Raw genomic sequence first — 10036 nt, 5'->3', positions numbered from 1 at the left:
GTCCTTCTGCCTTGCAAGCTCGTGATCTAATATCAGGCCTAACTCTTACATCCTTGCATGCAAATATCCTGTGTTCTTATTCTGCATTTTCTGTTGCTTTTCTGGCCTCTCAGCAACAGAGAAGATGAAGAAACATATAACTAGGCATTCCGGCAAATGGATTTCTTAATGCAAAATGTCGACTCAACACTTGGGTTGCCAGATGTCTTTCCTCTTTAAAAAAAAAAAAAAAGTGGACACCTGATCCCACCCTGTTCTGCTTCCAGCTCTGTCCTTTTCCACCTTCCAACTCCATAAGAACATAAGAATAGCTTTACTGGGTCAGACCAATGGTCCATTTAGCCCAGTATCCCGTCTTTGCAGAGTCCAATTCAAGTCACAAGTACCTTACAAAAACCCAAATAGTAGTAGCGTTCTGGGAACCCCAGAGTATCAAGATTCCATGCAGAATCTCAAAGAGTGCCAAGATTCTGGAACCCCAAATAGGAGCAGCATTTCATTGGACCGTCCCATGTCTGTCTCATCAGCAGACTATAGACTTTTCCTCCAGGAACTTGTCCAAACCTTTTTTAAAACCAGCTACATTAACTGTTCTTATCACATCCTCTGGCAACGCATTCCGGAGCTTAACTATTCTCTGAGCTTGGGGCCACGCCTGGAGGATCTCTGCGCAGGCGTGGATATTAACGCGATGACATCATGTGCATGCATGCGTGCATGTGATGTCATGGCATTAATGTCAGCGCTTGCGCAAAGGCTCTCTAGCTGCGGCCCCGAGCTCAGGGACTTCCAAAATCCGGACAAATGCCAGGTTTTGGAACTCCCTCTGGGCATCCGGACAGTCGTTTAAAAATAGGACATGTTCAGGTTTTCTTGGACGGCTGGTAACCCTACTCAACACGATTCATGTTTTGGCCATGAGGCCTGCCTCAGGAGTCTGAACAGTTGATGGAAACCTCTATCAAAGAGATATGAGGAGAGTGTGGCATAGTGGTTAGAGCTACAACCTCAGCACCCTGAGGTTGTGGGTTCAAACCCCGCCTTGCTCCTTGTGACCCTGGGCAAGTCACGTAATCCTCCACTGCCCCAGGTACATTAAATAGACTACATTAGGAAAAATGCTTGAAGTACCTACACTTCCCCCTCCCCATTTGCAGTTTCTGCACTCGCAATTTCACATAATCGTGATTTTTTTCTGGGGAGGGGGAAAATTAAAAAAAACACATATTTTTTACCTCCCTGCCACCTTCTCGGCCTTACCTGGTGGTCTAGCGGGCTTTCGGGGCAGGAGCGATCTTCCTACGCTCCTGCCCCATGCAGATCGCCATGAGGAAATGGCTGTAGGGAGTTCCCGTCGTAGTCTCGAGAGACTACGGGAACTCACAGCAGCCATTTCCTCATGGCGATCTGCACAAGGCAGGAGCGTAGGAAGATCGCTCCTGCCCCGAAAGCCCTCTAGACCACCAGGTGAGGCCGGGAAGGTGGCAGGGAGGTGGGGGTGGGTCAGAGCCGGATAATCATGGTTTTTCGCCATTCGCGGTCCGGCTCTGCCCGTATCCCCAGCGAATAACGAGGGAGAAGTGTATATGCAAACCGCTTTCAGTGTGGTTGTAAAACTACAAAAATGTGGTACACAAGTCCCAAGCCCTATATGAGAAGTTTTATTTTGCTTCAGTTTGCTGGCACACAGGTCCAAATTCTATAAACCGCGCCTAATGTTAGGCATCAATTTTGGAGGCGCCCAACTAGATAGGCGCCTATCTAAATTGAATAACAAGCTCAATTAAGCACTAATTGAAACTTAGGCGCCTATCAAGAAAGAACGATTCTGTAACAAGGCGCCTCTAAAAATTTAGGCGGCCTTCAAAAAAGCAAGTGCTATGCACGTTTGGCATGGGTGTTGCTTCATGTTGGGCGCCTTGTTACAGAATCGCTGCTTTTAAGTGTGCTTAAGTGCTCATATGGGCGCCTAAGTTTTAGTTGTGCCTAGAGCTGGCCTATTTATTGGGCGCCTCCAAATTAGGTGGCGCTTATAATTCACTAAACAGCACCCAATTGTGCTTGAATCGCGCTGAACAGTGCCTATACCGGCGCCCAACTTTTGGGCGCTTCTTATAGAATTTGCCCCACAATGTACTAGATTGATGCACAGTTTCTTTTCACATTTTTTGACACAGGATTGACTCATATGTCTTTGTTAGAGGTTTCCATCAATATTTCAAACTCCTGAGGCACACCTCACAGCCGAAACAAAAATCATGTTGAGTCAACATTATGCATTAATAAATTAATTTGTTGGAATGCCGTAAGTATACGTTTCTTCGTCTTCACTGTTGTTTTGTTTGTCCTTGGAAAAATTAAGAGGGGATAGATTCAGAACCAATGCTAGGAAGTTCTTCTTCACCCAAAGGGTGGTGGATGCCTGGAATGCGCTTCCAGAGGGTGTGATAGGACAGAGTACGGTTTTGGGGTTCAAGAAGGGATTGGATGAATTCCTGAAGAAAAAAGGGATCGAAGGGTATAGATAGAGATTACTATACAGGTCCTGGACCTGATGGGCCACTGCGTGAGCGGACTGCTGGGCAAGATGGACCCTTGGTCTGACCCAGCAGAGGCACTGCTTATGTTCTGGCCTCCACCACCTACACCGAGAAGCTGTTTCTTTTATGAATTCCTCTTCTGTGAAGAACTTTTGTTACATGCTGAAATGTTATCAGAAATTAGGGAGGCTAATAATTTGGGGGAATACAGTAATAATGGGTGATTTCAACTACCTCGATATTGACTGGGTAAATGTATCATCAGGGTATGCTAGGGAAATAAAATTATTTGATGAAATCAAGGACTGCTTTATGGAGCAGCTGGTTCAGGAAGAGGTGAAGCAATTCTAGATCCAGTTCTTAGTGGAGTGGGAGGTAATTATGCTGGGGCCGCTTGAGAACAGTGATCATAACTTGATCAGATTTGATATAATCCCTGGAATAAGTTTACACAGGAAATCCAATATAACAGCACTTAACTTTAAAAAAGGAGACTATAATAGCATGAGGAGAATGGTAAAAAAAGAAACTCAAAAATGCAGCTGCAAACCAGAGAAAATATTTCTTCACACAACATTTAATTAAACTTTGGAATTCATTGCCGGAGAATGTGTAAAATCAGTTAGCTTAGCGGGGTTTAAAAAAGGTTTGGATAATTTCCTAAAAGAGAAGTCCATAAGCCATTATTGGGATGGGTTGGGGATATCCACTGCTTATTCCTAGGATAAGCGGCATAAAATCTGTTTTACTACTTGGGATCTAATTAGGTACTTGGGACCTGGGCTGGCCACTGTTGGAAACAGGATACTGGACTTGATCGACCTTCGGTCTGTCCCAGAAGGGCAATTCTTATGTTCTTAAAGGGCAGCATGGAGAAGGTGAAGAACCACATTCTTGATGGACAAGGCATTTCTCAGTAGACGAAAGAAAATGCGCTTGGAAATGCTCACAACCTTGAGGATGCTCCCCCCCCCCCCATTAATTTTGAAGATGGGCTAATGGGGATGTCATTGAAACACAGTGGTCAGCAGTGTCTTGGCCCCACATGAGAAGATATTTAATAGCTGAGCTTCAGGTCATTGGAATCCAAAGTGACCCCAGCCTAAAAATTAATGAAAGCCCCTCCCCCTCAGCTACTCAGTTTAATTATGAGCCTCCTGCGTGGAATTATATCCTTTCTAGTAAATGGGAACAAAAAGACAAGTGCGCATTTTGAAAATTGAATTGATACTACTGATTTAAGCTCTCTCTATTTCAGAGGCGATGCCTTTGGAATATTTGCAGAACAGTCGTGTAGGATAGCCCAGTGACTCTGCTGCATTTTTCTTATCCAAGCATTAATTTGTACTTCCTACAGCCAGTTTCATGGATTCAAGAGAAACTTTTCTTTTGGAGCAGGACTTCACCGGTAGGCGATCACATTTTCAAGCGTCTGAAAGAAGCTCTTTATGGAGATTTAAGCAGGGGGATATGAAATTCCTTCGGGGCCGTGGGAACAGAAAAGAGCCCCCGTTTGCTTCTCTACTTCCTTCGAACAAAGATGCAGTATTAGCTGCTGCAGCAGCTAAGGTTCACCTCTGCTTATTTTCCATCTTTGTTGCTAAATTCCAGTCTAGCTCTTGAATTTCTTCACAGAAATTAATTCAGCGCATTCTAGTTACTTTGTTGAATTCCTTGCAACACCTTATTGGCTTTAAAAGGGAAAGACGGGAGTAACATTAGGGGTCCTTTTATAAAGGCGTGCTGATTTAGCAGGCGCTCAATTCCAAGGCATCCATTATATTCTACGGGCGCCTTAGCATTTAGTGCGTGCTAAATCGGTTAGTGAACTTTAATAAAAGGACCCCTAAGGGCTCCTTTCGCTAAGCTGCGATAGCGGTTTTAGTGCGTGCTTAGCGCATGCTAAATTGCCACGTGCATTAGACGCTAACGCCAGCATTCAGCTGGCATCAGTTCTAGCCGCGTCGCGCGAGCTTAGTGCGCGGCAATTCTGCGCCCGCCAGAACCACTATCGCATCTCAGTAAAAGGAGCCCGAAATTTTGTACCAAGTACATATTCCTTTTGTCAGTTATTAATGGATGGTTAGCAGTTTTTCAGAATAAATACAGCAAGAATTTTCTTTCTGTTTCTACTTTTCTGTTTCTGCTGTACCTTCTTTTCAGATTGTTCTAATGCTGTCATTCTTCACACAGTATTGTATGCATGAACTTATTTTTAAAGGCCCCGTCTAAATTTAGAATTATGATATCAGCATCATCATGCAAGCAGGGCAGGATTAACCAAGGCCTAGGGCCTGAAATGATCAGAGGGGCCCGATGAAGGAGGACATCAACATTGTTTTTTCCAAACGGCGATGGGCCATCGATTGGCAACACGGTCCCCCCCCCCCCCCAATCAGCAACGTGGGCCCCACCCCGATCGGCAATGCACCCCCACCTCCCATCAACGGAAAGTAAGACAAGCAAGCAACGCGGGTAAGAAAGGCAATGGGAACTGTAATTGTGCAAGCGGTGCTGCTTGCCCAAAGCTTCCCTCTGATGCAGCTTCCTGTTTCCGCCTGGGCGCATGGTGGGGTGGGGTGGGGCAGTGTACTTGTGTGCCTAGGGGCCCTCGATGAATTAATCCTGCCCTGCATGCAAGTAGAATAATTTTCCAGTAATAGCATATAATATATACAATTATTCTTGCTATTACAGTTTATTCCTATTCACTTTTACCTTTATTTATGTTTCCTTTCATCTTTTTTTTTTTTTTTCATAGTATTTACATTGAAATTAAGGGCTGCTTTTACTAACGGCCTCTTTTACAAGCCCATAGAGAATTAAAGGGCTTTGGGGCTGTTTCCACGCGGCTTTATAAAAGAGGCAGTATGCGCGCTAAATTGCCGCGCACGGTAGACGCTAATGCCTCCGTTGAGCTAGCGTTAGTTTCTCTGCATAGCATGGGGGATTAGCGCGTGCCAATCTCCAGCGTGCACTAAAAACGCTAGCGCAGCTTAGTAAAATGAGCCCAAAGACAATCTATGAGGGGGGTGCTGAAAAATTCTCAGCCCAACCAACCGACTTCCTAAATTCTGAGGTTATTTGTAGATGACGAGTGCTATCTTATTTCATTCAGTGCCAATTTGCAGAAACAAAATTCTATGTTTTATGACATCGTGTCAGATCACTGACTGAGCCATAGCCGCGTCACTCTCTTCATGCTCGGACTGAGAATTTTTCAGCACCCCCTCGTACACGGTCATTTTTCTATAATATAAAGGTCTTCTCTAATATGTGAGCAATTATTAAGCTGTCTTACCTAATGATGCATGTATATATGCTAATATTCTTCTTGAATTCTTAATCTCACTGTATTATCAAAACAGAATTAATGCATTTCAGTGTATCTGCAGTAACTATGTAAACAAATATTTTATTTTCCTGTGTGCTTTCAGCTAATTTTTTAGTAACAAAAAACTTCGCCAAAAAAGTAGCCTCTCTTAGATTGAAATATTTCTTCCCTCTTGACACAATAACTAGAACCCCTGTTGGAAGATGACAACATCTTTAAAATCGATTACAAGCCAAAGTAGGATCTACAGGGAAACTTACCTCTGGCTTCTCCGTTCTCAAATGGCATTCCGTTGGAAGGCAGAACCAGAGGTATTTCACCCTGCACCAATGGCAGTAAGGGTGGGGGGATGGTACACTTTTAGCACAATGTCTACTTGTAGAGTTCCAAAACCTTAGAAAACACTGGTTTGTGAACACTTTAGGTTTATATATTTTACTAGGAAAATCAATTAGGGCTCCTTTTACGAAGGCGCGCTATTGTTTTTAGTGCACGCACCGGATTAGTGTGCACTATAGCGCACGCTAGCCGAAAAACTACCGCCTGCTCAAGAGGAGGCGGTAGCGGCTAGCGCGCACTATTCCGTGCGTTAAGGCCCTAACGCGCCTTCGTAAAAGGAGCCCTTAGATTATCAGAATATGTATCATAGCATTGATATGGTACTCTATAAAATTTATTTTTACAGTTCATGTAGGATTTATCATATATACAAAGACATATAGATAGAGAGAGATGATTAAGAACTCTTTACTAAACTACAGTAGGTACTAGCATGTTTATTTATTAATTCAATTTTCTATACCATTCTCCCAGGGGAGTTCAGAATGGTTTACATGAATTTATTCAGGCACTCAAGCATTTTTCCCTATCTGTCCCGGTGGGCTCACAATCCATCTAATGTACCTGAGGCAAGGGGGGATTAAGTGACTTGCCCAGGGTCACAAGGAGCAGCATGGGTTTGAACCCACAACCGCAGGGTGCTGAGGCTGTAGCTTTAACCACCGCACCACTCTAGAATGTAGCAAAAGTGATCAAAGTGTAGGACAGTCCAGCCATTGTGACATCACTGATGAGGTTGGCTCTTAGACATTGGTGGAATAAAGCATTATGATGTCACAGTACCAGCTCTGGTTATTACAGGCTGAAGCTTTTCACGCTATTTATTTATTCAATTTTCTATACTGTTCTCCCAAGGGAGCTTAGAACAGTTTTACATGAATTTATTCCGGTACTCAAGCATTTTTCCCTATCTGTCCCAGTGGGCTCACAATCCATCTAATGTACTTGAGGCAAGGGGGGATTAAGTGACTTGGCCAGGGTCACAAGGAGCAGTATGGGTTTGAACCCACAGCCTCAGAGTGATGAACCTGTAGCTTTAACCACTGCGCCACACTCTCCCACCTGAGGGCTTGCTGCAGGATGTGCTCAGGTGTCCTGTGGCAAATTCCTAATCCGCGTCGTGTCGGCTCTCCCTCTGATGTCACTTCCTAGGTATGGGACCCAGAAGTGATGTCAGAGAGAGAGAGCTGACAGCAACGCAGGCAGTATGTTCGTGATACTGCTCATGCCGGGAAAATTAAAGAGGTACGAGGGAAGGGACGGGGCACACATGTGCAGCAGGGGGGGTCAGGAAGGAGTGGGGGCAGAGAGGAGGACGGGTGCCAGCACCCCTATCAAGACAGTGCCTGGGGTGGACTTCCCCCCCCCTCCCTCCCCTTACTACGCCACTGATTATATATTTTTGTATGGAGGGGATGTGTCTGGGGCAGAGAGTGGTCATTTCTGCACTAATCAGTTAGCAAAGTACATTACCACATGTTAACAGTGCAGGATTACCGCATGTGCCCTTACCGCCTTCAAAACAGGTTTCAGTAAGTGCTATCACGGTAATATTTTTTAATGTCTCAGAGGTGCCTACTATATCTATCTTTTCATTTGGTGCAAAATATTCTAACTCGCCCATCTTGTTTCTTAAGCTTCTGACATTTCCATGTAGATTTTTCAATGTTTGTGGTTCCTATTTACAACTTGCTGAGGAGTTGGCATAGATAATTTGCAATCTTTAAAATGTATTTATTTATTTATTTATTCAATTTTCTATACCGTTCTCCCAAGGGAGCTTAGAATGGTTTACATGAATTTATTCAGGTACTCAAGCATTTTTCCCTGTCTGTCCCAGTGGGCTCACAATCTATCTAGTGTACCTGGGGCAATGGGGGGATTAAGTGACTTGCCCAGGGTCACAAGGTGAACCCACAACCCCAGGGTGCTGAGGCTGTAGCTTTAACCACTGCGCCACACTCTCATAGACATTCCTCACATAATACTAGATTGACTCTTCATATGTTGACCTTAACAAAATCCATGGAGGATCCAGCCTTCTCTGTATTTTTGGATGCGGAGAAGGCATTTGATCGTGTAGAATGGACTTTTATGTACCAAGCTATGGACTGGTTTGGGGTGGGTTCTGGATTTATACAAATGATCAAAGCTTTGTATAACTCCCCTTTGGCTAGATTGTATATAAATAATTCTTTTTCAGACGATTTTCATCTGGAGAGGGGAGTTAGGCAGGGATGTCCCTTATCTCCTCTGTTTGATATTGTATTGGAACCCTTATTATTAGCTATTCAACAAACAGAGGAGATTCAAGGTAGATAATTTGCAATCTTTAAAATGTATTTATTTATTTATTCAATTTTCTATACCGTTCTCCCAAGGGAGCTTAGAATGGTTTATATGAATTTATTCAGGTACTCAAGCATTTTTCCCTGTCTGTCCCGGTGGGCTCACAATCTATCTAATGGACCTGGGGCAACGGGGGGATTAAGTGGCTTGCCCAGGGTCACAAGGAGCAGCGTATTTAAGGACCACCCGGTCTACTGTGGTCTCTATTGCAACCTCGCTATCGGTATCCCTATTGTGATGATAACTCTTAAAGATACCTTGTTCTGAACCATGCTCTTTTGAGCAACTGTCGGCCTTCCCCCAGTTTCTAGTTTAAAATCTGCTCTTTCTCCTTTTTAAATGTTGATGCCCGAAGCCTGGTTCCTCCCTAGTTAAGGTGGAGCTCATCCTTGTGGAATAGACTCCCCCTTCCTCAAAATGTCACCCAGTTCCTAAAAAATCTAAAATCCTCTTCTCTACACCATTGCCTCAGCTCTGCCTGTCTCTTGGGTCCTGCATGTGAAACTGGGAGCACTTCTGAAACTACTACCCTGGAGGTTCTGGGCTTTAGCTTCCTACCCAAGAGGCTAAGTTTTGCTTCCCAAACCTCCCTACCACACTTCCCTATGTCATTAGTACCCATGGGAGGCTGTTACCTAGCACTGTCTAAAATCTTATCTAGGTGGCACATGAGGTCCGTCATCTTTGCACTAGTCAGGCGAGTGACCAAGTTATCTTCACATCCATCAGCCACCCAGCTATCTACGTTCCTAATGATTGAATCTCCCACCCACTACAATGGCCATCCTAACCCTTCCTTCCTGGGCAGAAGCCCATGTAGACACATCCTTAATGTGAGAGGATATTGCATCCCCTGGAGGGCAAGTCCAGGCTACAGGATTACTTCTTACTTCACCAGGGTGATGCTCTTCTTTATGAAGACCTCCCTCCTCCAAGGCAGAACTGAGGTTGCCAAACTGGAGGTGGGCCTGTCCCTATAGGTCTCCTTTATGTATCTCTCTGTCTCCCTTAGCTCCTCTGCATTTGCTGCTCTAGCCTCAAGAGATTGGACCAATTCTAGGAGTGCTAGGAGCTTCTTGCACCAAGTACACACATACAATCTCTCACCAACTGGGAAATAAACATGTGACACTCAGTGTTAAAGACTGGCTAGCCTCCATCTTGCTGCTGAACTGCTGCCTGAATCTTAATATTGGTGATGACTTTGTTAAGTTGCTAAGAGAGTGAGAATATAAGGTTTCCTAATATTGCTAGGTATATGTTAGGTTATGGTAATATTCAATTTATTATTATTATTATTTTATAATGTTATTGGTAGGTTCCACTCTAAGGATCTGGTAGACTCTATTTTTAAGAACGAATTACTTTCTAATAGAAATGCCTTGTAAGGATATCTCTACATCTCCTTTTGGAGGCTTGAGACCTTGCTAGGCCATAAACCATCTTTTCTGAACAAAGACATCATGGATCCTGC

The sequence above is a fragment of the Geotrypetes seraphini genome, chromosome 7 (genome assembly GCF_902459505.1).
Source record: "Geotrypetes seraphini chromosome 7, aGeoSer1.1, whole genome shotgun sequence".
Lineage (NCBI taxonomy): Eukaryota > Metazoa > Chordata > Amphibia > Gymnophiona > Dermophiidae > Geotrypetes > Geotrypetes seraphini.
Note: the sequence above shows the minus strand (reverse complement) of the source record.